This window comes from Salvelinus fontinalis, chromosome 21 (genome assembly GCF_029448725.1).
Source record: "Salvelinus fontinalis isolate EN_2023a chromosome 21, ASM2944872v1, whole genome shotgun sequence".
NCBI lineage: Eukaryota > Metazoa > Chordata > Actinopteri > Salmoniformes > Salmonidae > Salvelinus > Salvelinus fontinalis.
Window position 1 is genome coordinate 37,468,758 of NC_074685.1, and position 13,328 is coordinate 37,482,085.

At 45.2% G+C, this 13,328-nt stretch overlaps 1 pseudogene; it reads right to left on the reverse strand.

The window, feature by feature from the left end:
* The window catches only part of LOC129818276 (ribosome-recycling factor, mitochondrial-like), a 31,832-nt pseudogene extending 18,578 nt beyond the window's left edge, over positions 1–13,254 (reverse strand).
* Between the last annotated feature and the right edge of the window lie 74 nt (positions 13,255–13,328).

A 13,328-nucleotide genomic window follows, 5' to 3' on the forward strand; every position in this document is an offset into this window, starting at 1 on the left:
TCTTTCCATGACACAGACTGACCAGGAGAATCCAGGTGAAAGCTGTGATCCCTTTATGAATCCACTTCAATCAGTGTGGATGAAGGAGAGGAGACGGGTTAAATAATTACATTTACATTTTAGTCATTTAGCAGACGCTCTTATCCAGAGCGACTTACAGTAGAGTGCATACATTTTATTACATTATTATTTTATTTTTTACATACTGATCCCTACCGGCCAAACCCTCCCTAACCCGGACGACGCTATGCCAATTGTGCGTCGCCCCACGGACCTCCCGGTTGCGGCCGGCTGCGACAGAGCCTGGGCGCGAACCCAGAGACTCTGGTGGCGCAGCTAGCACTGCGATGCAGTGCCCTAGACCACTGCGCCACCCGGGAGAAAATAATGATTTTAAGCCTTGAGACAACTGAGACATGGATTGTGTATGTGTGCCATTCAGAGGGTGAATGGGCAAGACAAAATATTTAAGTGCCTTTGAACAGGGTGTGGTAGTAGGTGCCAGGGGCACCAGTTTGTGTCAAGAACTGTAACGCTGCTGGGTTTTTCACGCTCAACAGTTTCCCGTGTGTATCAAGAATTGTCCACCACCCAAAGGACATTCAGCAAACTTGACACAACTGTGGGAAGCATTGGAGTCAACATGGGCCAGCATCCCTGTGGAATGCTTTCGACACCTTGAAGAGTCCATGCCCCGACAAATTGAGGCAGTTCTGAGGGCAAAAGGGGGTGCAACTCAATATTAGGAAAGTAATCCTAATGTTCTGTACACTCACTGTATATCCTCTATTCTAGACATGGCTCATCCTATATAACTACTGCAGTACACGTATTTTGTATTCATATACTGTCCATACATTATATGTATATATATTTATATACTGTCTCTGACATTGCTTGTCCTGATATTTTCAGGATCATTTTTTTTTTTTACTGCTAGGCATTACTGCACTGTTGGAGCTTGAGACTCAAGCATTTCGCTGCACCTGCTGTGTACGTGACCAATACACTTTGATTTGGTTTGGTTTTGATGGGGTGCAGGAGGTTTCTGAGACCCCCCCCCCCCCCCCCCCCCCCCCCCCTAACCATCATCTCCTCTCTCTCCCCCACTAACACGGCAGACTGCAGAACCAGAGTTACTCTCCAACACGAGTCTCCTTTCCTCATCTGGTTTACCTCAGACGCCGCTGTTTCCTCCCTCTCTGTCCTCTGCCTTACATCACCAACTCTATGGTGGGGAGGTGGGGTGGGCTCAAGATTATTCTACAGCTTGTTTTGTATAGGAGAGGGACTACCGCCAGTCTGGGTACTTATACTTGTGCTTTAGAAAGTAAAATAGTACGTTGATACAAACTATTGCTTCCTTAATTCTAATTTCCGGGTCCAAAGACAGGTCCTTAACAGATTTGGACGCATTCAACACCAACGACCAAACCGTAACTGTAACTGAGTGCAACCGGTGTGAAATCGCTCGCTACTTAGAGGTGTGCGCTAGTAGCAGTTTAATCGTTATGTCACTCACTCTGAGACCTTTAAGTAGCCGTTTCCTTTGCTCCACAAGGGCCGCGGCTTTTGTGGCACGATAGGTAACAATGCTTCGTGGGAGGCAGTTATTGACATGTTCAGAGGGTCCCTGGTTCGATCCCAGGACGGGGCAAGGAGAGGGACCCAGCTATTGGGAACAGTGAGTGCGTGCCACGACAGTAAGAGCTAGTCTGGTCTGAGATGTTGTCTGGTAGGAAAGACTTCCTGTAAGCCATGTCTGTGACTCTGGGCCCTTACTTCAACCCAAGGCAAGTACTCAGTGCCTGTATGTATTACCTGAAAGTAATAGGAATGTGTGATAATACGCAGTACTTTAAATAAACTTGATTTTATACTCAATGTCAGCCTAACTAAGAGCCAGACTGTGCTACCTGGGCCCTTGCCTCTTCCCCAGGCTAATTGCTAGAGCCGGCAGGTGGACGAGAGAGACTACCTGGGCCTCTATGGACGTGTGCCTGACTGCCTGCTCTGCACATCTGCTTACACTTCCAGAGGGCACACAGGCATTTCCTAAACGGCATGAGGAGGGATGTGGATCGGCCCGGGAAGCCATTAGCCAAATGGGCTCTTCCTGGTCAGGGCACAGGCAGCTGACCCACAATGGCGAAAGGCAGACAAGTAGTCAACAATATAGGCTTCTCAAAAAACTAAACGTACATATCCTGGGTCGTGTTCAGTAGGATACACCGTAGACAAACATTTTGCAACAGAATACAAAAATGTATTATCATAGGAAAATATTCAGGTAGTAGTTAACCCCCCCCCGTTTCAAAACGTTTTCTCCCTAGTACTGAACACGACCCTGGCTTCCTCATGATAAAGTCCTATCAGAAAACAGACTTTGAGTTGGTTCTTGTGTGACTTTATACTGGTGATGTTTAGTGGGTGGGTGCCCTAGACTGGAGGGCATCTTGGGAACATGAGGATGACATGACATGAACTAATCGTTTTGAACTATGGAAGCCTATGCTAACCCATCTCTGGGTGACTGGGCTCCTGATCTGTTATAAAAATGGCTCTCCTTTCACAGTGTATTAATCTGAGCCAGTATACACAGAGCTGTCCAGCGAGGACTGGATAGCCTGACGTTAGCCCAGCGTTCCCATGGAAAAGAGAGGTTAATCTTCTTCTAGCAGAGGAACTGACAGAGTGGCAGGCTGTAATACCTCCCCTGTGTGTGTGTGTGTGTGTGTGTGTGTGTGTGTGTGTGTGTGTGTGTGTGTGTGCGTGTGCGTGTGCGTGTGCGTGTGCGTGTGCGTGTGCGCGTGCACGTGTGCGTGTGTGCGCGTGTGCGTGCGGGACCATTAATAATTTGATGAAACTTTGTTGCCCCTTGCTGAAATAAGCAAAGTGTTATATCAAACGATGAATAGAATGGAAGTAGTCTGAGTATCAGTCTCTTTAGCTAACATTCCACTCCTTGTCATTGTCAAAGAGACTGGGCTTTCAGAAATCTCAACGTTCAATTTGCAGCTGGATTTACGGCGGATTTGCTCATTGGTTGTTGGAAAAAACATTTATATTTTACCTGACACCACGTTGAGCCTCGAAAAAAGAATTACAATTTAAGTCAAAAACAAACATTTAGCTGTTAGCTAGCGTAAAACAAAGCTAAGACGTTTTTTTGGTTGGAATTGCAGTAGCTAAGCATTTACCGCAAAACTCAAATGAATTGCCCGGGCACTTATTTTGCTTCAATCGGAGAACACAACCATTGTTTTTTGGAGACAGGCTTCTATTTGAGCCAGGCGTCTATTTCCTTAATGCGCACAGCTTTTGCTCAATAAAATGTTGTAAAGACTACCAGACTGTTTATTGTGACCAGTATAAACATTACAATACAAATACATCATTTTTTGCACAAGCTGGATGGTACTCAATGAAGGTCACTTGTAAACAATGAATTTAGACCTGGCGTTTATTTGAAACAGGCATTTATTTGCTGAAAATGTGTGCCGATGCCTGGGTATTAGAGACAGGCGGCTATTTGAGACTGCGATTAATTTAAGTTTACGGTAGTTTGAGAATTTAGAAGTGAGCTACCAACTATTCACAAACTGTTTCGCCTGGTCAAACAAAAAGAAAAGTAGAAAACTAATCTTTACACGTGTACTTTTCTGGAATGTAGTTTCGTAATTGACTAAAACAAGCAGACAACAAGAAAATTGCGTTTGAAAATGATCAAGTTTTTGCTGTGAGCCAATGGGGTAACCAAGGTAACCATGGGACCGCAACATTCTATTTAATACCGACTGGGACTATGGGTACACTCGTAATGGCCGCCAGTCCACCCATTATGCCATCATTCACTTGAATGGGGACGCCCACTCTATTCATTATATTTCTATGGCAGAACATGCAGTCAGGACCGGATGAAAGGAGAAAATGTGTGCACATTTTTTATATATATACTGTATATACAGTGCATTCGGAAAATATTCAGACCCCGTGATTTTCCCCCACATTTTGTTACGTTAGAGGCTTATTCTAAAATTGTTTAAATTGCTTTTTCCCCACTCATCATTCTACACACAATACCCCATAATGACAAAGCAAAAACAGGTTTTTAGAATTATTATATTTACATAAGTATTCAGACCTTCTACTCAGTACTTTGTTGAAGCACATTTGGCAGATATTACAGCCTCGAGTCTTTTTGGGTATGAGGCTACAACTTGGCACACCTGTATTTGGGGAGTTTCTCAAGGACATTCAGAGACTTGTCCTGAAGGGTCATTGTCCTGTTGGAAGAAGAAACTTCAATCAATCAATCAATCAATTTTATTTTATATAGCCCTTCATACATCAGATAATATCTCGAAGTGCTGTACAGAAACCCAGCCTAAAACCCCAAACAGCTAGAATGCAGGTGTAGAAGCACGGTGGCTAGGAAAAACTCCCTAGAAAGGCCAAAACCTAGGAAGAAACCTAGAGAGGAACCAGGCTATGAGGGGTGGCCAGTCCTCTTCTGGCTGTGCCGGGTGGAGATTATAACAGAACTATGCCAAGATGTTCAAAAATGTTCATAAGTGACAAGCATGGTCAAATAATAATCATGAATAATTTTCAGTTGGCTTTTCATAGCTGATCATTAAGAGTTGAAAAACAACAGGTCTGGGACAGGTGGCGGTTCCATAACCGCAGGCAGAACAGCTGAAACTGGAATAGCAGCAAGGCCAGGCGGACTGGGGACAGCAAGGAGTCACCACGGGCGGCAGTCCCGACGCATGGTCCTAGGGCCCAGGTCCTCCGAGAGAAAGAAAGAGAGAAGGAGAAAATTAGAGAGAGCCAAGATTTTCAAAATGTTCATAAATGACAAGCATGGTCAAATAATAATCAGGAATAAATCTCAGTTGGCTTTTCATAGCCGATCATTAAGAGTTGAAAACAGCAGGTCTGGGACAGGTAGGGGTTCCATAACCGCAGGCAGAAGAGTTGAAACTGGAATAGCAGCAAGGCCAGGCGGACTGGGGGCAGCAAGGAGTCACCACGGCCGGTAGTCCCGACGTATGGTCCTAGGGCTCAGGTCCTCCGAGAGAAAGAGAGAAGGAGAAAATTTGAGAGAGCCAAGATTTTCAAAATGTTCATAAATGACAAGCATGGTCAAATAATAATCAGGAATAAATCTCAGTTGGCTTTTCATAGCCGATCATTAAGAGTTGAAAACAACAGGTCTGGGACAGGTAGGGGTTTCGTAACCGCAGGCAGAAACAGTTGAAACTGGAATAGCAGCAAGGCCGGGCGGACTGGGGACAGCAAGGTGTCAGCATGCCCGGTAGTCCTGACGTATGGTCCTAGGGCTCAGGTTCTCAGAGAGAAAGAGAGAACGAGAGAATTAGAGAGAGCATACTTAAATTCACACAGGACACTGGATAAGACAGGAGAAGTACTCCAGGTATAACCAACTGACCCCAGCCCCCCGACACATAAACTACTGCAGCATAAACCAACTTCACCCCAGTCTGAGGTCCTGAGCGCTCTGGAGCAGGTTCAAGGATCTCTCTTTACTTTGCTCCGTTCATCTTTCCCTCGATCCTGACTAGTCTCCCAGTCCCTGGCGCTGAAAAACATCGCCACAGCATGATGCTGCCACCACCATGCTTCACCGTAGGGATGGTGCCAGATTTCCTACAGATGTGACGTTTGGCATTCAGGCAACAGAGTTCAATCTTGGTTTCATCAGACCAGAGAATCGTCATAGTCTGAGAGTCTTTAGGTGCCTTTTGGCAAACTCCAAGCGGGCTGTCATGTGCCTTTTACTGAGGAGTGGCTTCCGTCTGGCCACTCTACCATAAAGGCCTGATTGGTGGAGTGCTGCAGAGATGGTTGTCCTTCTGGAAGGTTCTCCCATCTCCACAGTGGAACTCTGGAGCTCTGTCAGAGTGACCATCGGGTTCTTGGTCATCTCCCTTCTCCCCCGATAGCTCAGTTTGGCCGGGGGGCCAGCTCTAGGAAGAGTCTTGGTGGTTCCAAACTTCTTCCATTTAAGAATGATGGAGGCTAGTGTGTTCTTGGGGACCTTCAACGCTGCAGAAGTGTTTTGGTACCCTTCCCCAGATCTGTGCCTCGACACAATCCTGTCTCGGAGCTCTACAGACAATTCTTTCGAACTCTTGTCCTGTTTTTTTGCTCTGACATGCACTGTCAACTGTGGGACCTTATATAAACAGGTGTGTGCCTTTCCTACAATCAAGTTGTAGAAACATCTCAAGGATGATCAATGAAAACTGGATGCACCTGAGCTCAATTTTGAGTCTCATTGCAAAGGGTCTGAATACTTATGTAAATGTATTTCAGTATATTTCAGTTTTTTTTTGTGTGTGAAATTAGCAAAAATGTCTAAAAACCTGTTTTTGCTTTGTCATTATGGGTGTAGATTGATGAGGGGGGAAGTAATTTTATCAATTTTAGAATACGGCTGTAACGTAACACAATGTGAAAAAAGTGAAGGGGTCTGAATACTTTCAGAATGCACTGTATGTATACAGTTACAGTCAAAAGATAGCTACTCATTCAAGGGTTTTTCTTATTTTTACTATTTTCTAAATTATAGAATAATAGTGAAGACATCAAAACTAAGACATAACACACATGGAATCATGTAGTAACCAAAAAAGTGTTAAACAAATCAAAATATATTTGAGATTTTAGATACTTCAAAGTAGCCACCCTTTGCCTTGATGACAGTTTTGCACACTCTTGGCATTCTCTCAAGCAGCATCACCTAGAAGGCTTTTCCAACAGTCTTGAAGGAGTTCCCACATATGCTGAGCACTTGTTGGCTGCTTTTCCTTCACTCTGCTATCCAACTCATCCCAAATCATCTCAATTGGGTTGAGGTCGGATGATTGTGGAGGCCAGGTCATCTGATGCAGCACTCCATCACTCTCCTTCTTGGTCAAATAGCCCTTACACAGCCTGGAGGCGTTGGGTCATTGTCCTGTTGAAAAACAAATTATAGTCCCACTAAGCCAAACCAGATGGGATGGCGTATCGCTGCAGAATGCAATGGTAGTCATGCTGGTTAAGTGTGCCTTAAATTCTAAATAAATCACAGACAGTGTCACCATCTAAGCACCCCCACACCAGCACACCTCCTCCTTCATGCACAGGGGCACCTCACATGCAGAAATCATCCATTCACCTACTGAGTGAACAATGGCGCTTTTACGTGTGCCCAACCGATTGTGTTTTTTTTGTTCGTTTATTTGCGTAGTTTATAACTTATTTTTTCACTTATGTTGTACATAATGTTGCTGCTACCGTCTCTTATGACCGAAAATAACTTCTGGACATCAGGACTCCGATTCCTCACCACAGACTGGCAGAATCCTTTTTTTCCTTTAGCAAGTCTGACGAGCCCGACGCGAATGATATACTGCTTTCTCGGGAACAGGCCCAGATCCTCGTGATTTGCGTGAAGAGGAGGCAGAGAAAAAGGGATTAGAGGAGGGGCTGCCTTCTGAGTATTCGTAGGCGATCGAATGCAATCTTTGGAGAATAAAATAGATGACCTACGCGGAAGATTAAACTACCAACAGGACATTCAAAACTGTAATATCTTGTACTTCACGGAGTCGTGGCTGAACGACAACACTATCAACATACAGCTGGCTGGTTATACCAAGGAGGGTTAGGGTTAGCTGGCGGGTCCCCAAGGAGCGGGACTCTAACCCAGAAGCTTATAAGAAATCCCGCTATGCCCTCCGACGAACCATCAAACAGGCAAGGTTCCAATACAGAACTAAGATCGAATCGTACTACACCGGCTCTGATGCTCCTCGTATGTGGCATGGCTTGCAAACCATTACAGACTACAAAGGGAAGCACAGCCGAGAGCTGCCCAGTGACACAAGCTTACCATATGAGCTAAACTACTTCTATTCTCGCCTCAAGGCAAATAACACTGAAGCATGCATGAGAGCACCAGCTGTTCCTGGAAGACTGTGTGATCACGCTCTCCGCAGCCGATGTGAGTAAGACCTTTAAACAGGTCAACATTCACAAGGCCTCAGGGCCAGACGGATTACCAGGACGTGTACTGTGAGCATGCGCTGACCAACTAACAAGTGTCTTCACTGAGATTTTCAACCTCTCCCTGTCCGAGTCTTGTAATACCAACATGTTTTAAGCAGACCACCATAGTGTGCTCATGAACACTAAGGTAACCTGCCTAAATGACTACCGATCCAAAGCACTCACGTCTGTAGCCATGAAGTGCTTTGAAAGGCTGGTCATGGCTCACATCAACACCATTATCACAGAAACCCTAGACCCACTCCAATTTGCATCCCGCCCCAACAGATCCAGAGATGATGCAATCTCTATTGCACTCCACACTGCCCTTTCCCACTTGGACAAAAGGAACACCTACATGAGAATGCTATTCATTGACTACAGCTCAGCATTCAAAACCATAGTGCCCTCAAAGCTCATCAATAAGCTAAGGACCCTGGGACTAAACACCTCCCTCTGCAACTGAATCCTGGACCTCCTGACGGGCCGCCCCCAGGTGGTAAGGGTAGGTAACAACACATCTGCCACGTTGATCCTCAACACAGGGGCCCATCAGGGGTGTGTGCTCAGTCCCTTCCTGTATTCCCTGTTCACCCATGACTGCACGGCCAGGTACGACTCCAACACCATCATTAAGTTTGCCAATGACACAACAGTGGTAGGCCTGATCACCAACAACGACGAGATAGCCTATGGGGAGGAGGTCAGAGACCTGGCCGTGTGGTGCCAGAACAACAACCTCTCCCTCAACGTGATCAAGACAAAGGACATGACTGTGCACTACAGGAAAAAGAGGACTGAGCACGCCCCCATTCTAATTAACAAGGCTGCAGTGGAGCAGGTTGAGAGCTTCAAGTTCCTTGGTGTCCACATCACCAACAAACTAACATGGTGCAAGCACACCAAGACAGTCGTGAAGAGGGCACGACGAAACCTATTCCCCCTCGAACAACTGAAAATATTTGGCATGGGTCCTCAGATCCTCAAAAGGTTATACAGCTGCACCATCGAGAGCATCCTGACTGGTTGCATCACTGCCTGGTATGGCAACTGCTCAGCCTCCGACCGCAAGGCACTACAGAGGGTAGTGCGAACGACCTAGTACGTCACTAGGGCCAAGCTTCCTGCCATCCAGGACCTCTATACCAGGCGGTGTCAGAGGACGGCCCTGTCAGGTTTTGGCCAGGACTGTTATGGTTTTTGTCACTAGATGTCCCCATTGCACCTTTTTTGAACCTTTAGTTTTTTCCTTTATCTATTATTGTTTGCACCTGTGTGTCATTCCCTTGTTGGTATTTAAACGCTGTGTGTTCCTCAGTTCTTTGCTCAGTGTTTGTATGTTAGCACCCAGCCCCAACCTTGTTGTGAACATATATTTCTCTTGTTGGATTTTCCAGAGGTTCTCTGGTTTAGTTCTTGTGTATTTTTGAGTAGTCTTTTGAGGTTTGTTTTTCACTGCTGTTTTTCCCACTTTGTGGAGTTTCTTTGTATTTTGGAGGATATCCATTTTGTGCCTCTTGGCTTTATTTTGGGACGTGGTGGATTTATATTCTTTGCCTGAAGATCTTGTCCTTTTATTAAATCATCATCTCTAGTACTGCTGAGTCTGCCTCATCTTCTGGGTTCTGCCGACTATTAGTGACTGTTTCTCTCACCGGGTCCTGACAGGCCCTAAAAAGTGTTAAAGACTCCAGCCACCTTAGTCATAGACTGTTCTCTCTGCTACCGCATGGCAAGCGTTACCGGAGTGCCAAGTATAGGTCCAAGAGGCTTCTAAACAGCTTCTACCCCCAAGCCATAAGACTCCTGAACATCTAATCAAATGGCTACCCAGACTATTTGCATTGCCCCCCCCCCCCCCCTCTTTTACACCACTGCTACTCTCTGTTGTTACCATCTATGCATAGTCACTTTAATAACTCTACCTACATGTACATACTACCTCGACTAACCGGTGCCCCCGCACATTGACTCTGTACCGGTACCCCCTGTATATAGCCTCGCTGTTGTTATTTTACTGCTGCTCTTTAATTGCTTGTTACTTTTATTTCTTATTCTTATCCATATATATTTTTTAACTGCATTGTTGATTAGGGGCTCGTAAGTAAGCATTTCACTCTAAGGTCTACAGCTGTTGTATTCAGTGCATGTGACTAAGAAAATGTTATTTGATTTGATTTACTCTGCGTCTCACAAAGACACGGCGGTTGGAACCAAAAATCTCAAATTTGGACTCATCAGACCAAAGGACAGATATCCACCGGTCTAATGTCCATTGCTCATGTTTCTTGGCCTAAGCAAGTCTCTTCTTCTTATTGGTGACCTTTAGTAATGGTTTCTTTGCAGAAATTCGACCATGAAGGCCTGATTCACGCAGTCTCCTCTGAACAGTTGATGTTGAGATGTGTCTGTTACTTGAACTCTGTGAAGCATTTATTTGGGCTGCAATTTCTGAGGGTGGTAACTCTAATGAACTTACCCTCTGCAGCCGAGGTAACTCTGGGTCTTCCTTTCCTGTGGCAGTCCTCATGAGAGCCAGTTTCATCATAGCGCTTGATGGTTTTAGCGACTGCACTTGGAGAAACTTTCAAAGTTCTTGAAATGTTCTGCATTGACTGATCTTCATGTCTTAAAGTAATGATAGACAGCCGTTTCTCCTTGCTTATTTGAGCTGTTCCTGCCATAATATGTACTAGGTATTTTACTAAATAGGGCTATCTTCTGTATACCACCCCTACCTTGTCACAACACAATTGATTGGCTCAAACGCATTAAGAAGGAAAGAAATTCCACTATTTCACTTTGAAGAAGGCACACCTGTTAATTGAAATGCATCCTAGGTAACTGAAACTGCCGGGGAGCAGGTAGCCTAGGGGTTAGAGCGGTGGGCCAGTAACCGCAAGTTTGCCAAAAGGTTGCTGGATCGAATCCCTGAGCTGACAAGGTAAAAATCTGTTGTTCTGCCCCTGAACAAGGCAGTTAACCCACTGTTCCCCGGTAGGCCATCATTGACTGACTTGCCTAGTTCAATAAAGGTTCAATAAGAAAACTACCTCATGAAGCTGGTTGAGAGAATTCCAAAAGGGTGCAAGCTGTCATCAAGGCAAAGAGTGGCTACTTTGAAGACTCTAAAATATATTTTTGATTTGTTTAACACTTTTTTGGTTATTACATGATTCCATATGTGTTACTTCATAGTTTTGATGTATTTACTATTATTATACAATGTAGAAAATTGTAAAAATAAAGAAAAACCCTGGAATGAGTAGGTGTGTCCAAACTTTTGATTGGTATTGTATATATACAGTGCATTCTGAAAGTTTTCAGACCCCTTCACCTTTTCCACATTGTATTACGTTACAGCCTCATTCTAAAATTGATAAAATTATTTCCCCCCTCATCAATCTTCACACAATACCCCATAATGACAAAGCGAAAACAGGTTTTTAGAAAAATGGAAATATACTGAAATATATGAGTAGGTGTGTCCAAACTTTTGACTGGTACTGTATGTTTATTTAAATATATATATATATATATATATATATATATATATATATATATATATATATATATATATACATATATATATATGCTATTCTAACGATTATTACGGAGATCGGTCATTTGGCTAGCCAATTACGGTCATTCTTAATTCCATGACCGATTCAGTCCTACCCAGACGACGGTTCACCACATTAATCCGCCCTCTACAACAGGCCTTCCTTCAGCTAAGGTGACTTTCCTCTCCCCTTTACAACAAACACACCACATAACAAGACCCAGATGAGACTATTATCAAGCACACACAAGAACAAAATTATCTCATGATTCCCCCATTCCAGCATCTCTCCAGTCAAGATTCCCTGTCAGCTCTAAATCCTGCAGCTTCCATGGATTACTGTGCATCTGGACAGAGGGGCACAGGGTGACGGAGGGAGAGCGTGAGAGGAAGGGGAGAGGGTAAGGAGGGGGGAATGGAGGGAGAGGGTAAGGAAGATAGGGAGGGATGAGGGGGGTGGGGATGAGCTTCCTCCCCTTCGGGCCCTCCCCTTTAGCCCCCCTCTCAGGGTTGAACTGCCCCAAGGGGAGAGGGGGAACAGGGGAGGGGAAAGGCTGTGACCTGGATGTCAAGGTCAACAGGGGTCAAGGTAAAGGGCAGGGTTCACTCTCACCCCTCAGGGAGAAAGTAAACACATGGAGATGCACTTTTCCTCATCTTTTGACCAATAATTAAATGAGAACCAACAGTGGACTTGTTATGCTTACAAAGATGGACACAGCTCAAACTTCAGGCCTGCAGGGCTCTGCATCCCTTTTTGAACAATCGGCGGCTGGTATACACATACATTAAAATAGAACTGAAAAGTATCCTCTCTATAATCTCAGCACCCAGAACTGAGTGCAGTGGCCAGCTCCTCAACAGTCGTCATGAGAGACTATCCCTTTCCATTGAATCAGGGAGTGACCGAGAGTGAGAGCCCCTACCTTAGTCTATGGCCCCTATGTACCTGGAGAGGTTTTGATGCTCAGGTTGCGGCTGAAGTCCTCTTTCAGGGCGGTGAGGACGGCGGCCGTCTCCTCCTTCACTTCCTCCAGACTGATGATATCCTCCGCCAGCGAGGAGTTGATGTTCACTTTGGCCGCCTGGCCCTTCGCTGCCTTCGCTGAGGGGGGAAAGAAAAGCAGCGGCCTTCACGACTTCAAAGGGGGAAGAACAGAAGGAGGATGGAGGAGAGGAAGGAGACCTGCATGCTGGTAGTCTAGTCTAGTCAATCAGAGTTATTACAAATAAAAGCAAAATGAGAAAACACAGTGAAGTGGGGTTTTCTTCAACCTTCTCAAAAAGACTAAAAAAGCTATTGAACGTTCCGTCCACCACTTCAGTACACGAGCAGAATAGAGATGGATGGATGGAGTCGTGATTCCTACCCCTATATTTCCTGAGCCTTTGAGGGTTTTTTGAGGGCAACACAAGACAAAATCAAATAGGTACAAAGCAGTTGAGAGGCAACCGGCCCTCCACTCACCTTTACTCATCTTGGTGGCATACAGGCGAACGCAGGTGGCGGCAGTGGGGCGATGTTTCGATGGGACTCTGGAGCTGACCACCAGCTGACAGGAAGACTTCAACAAAGGGACCAGGCATCGGCACAACGCCGGCCACAGTAGGCCCAGTTGACTCAATGCCATCGCTGTCACACACAGACACACAAATGACAGAGATACAGAGAAGCGTAACAAAAACATTCTTGGGACTTATGCAG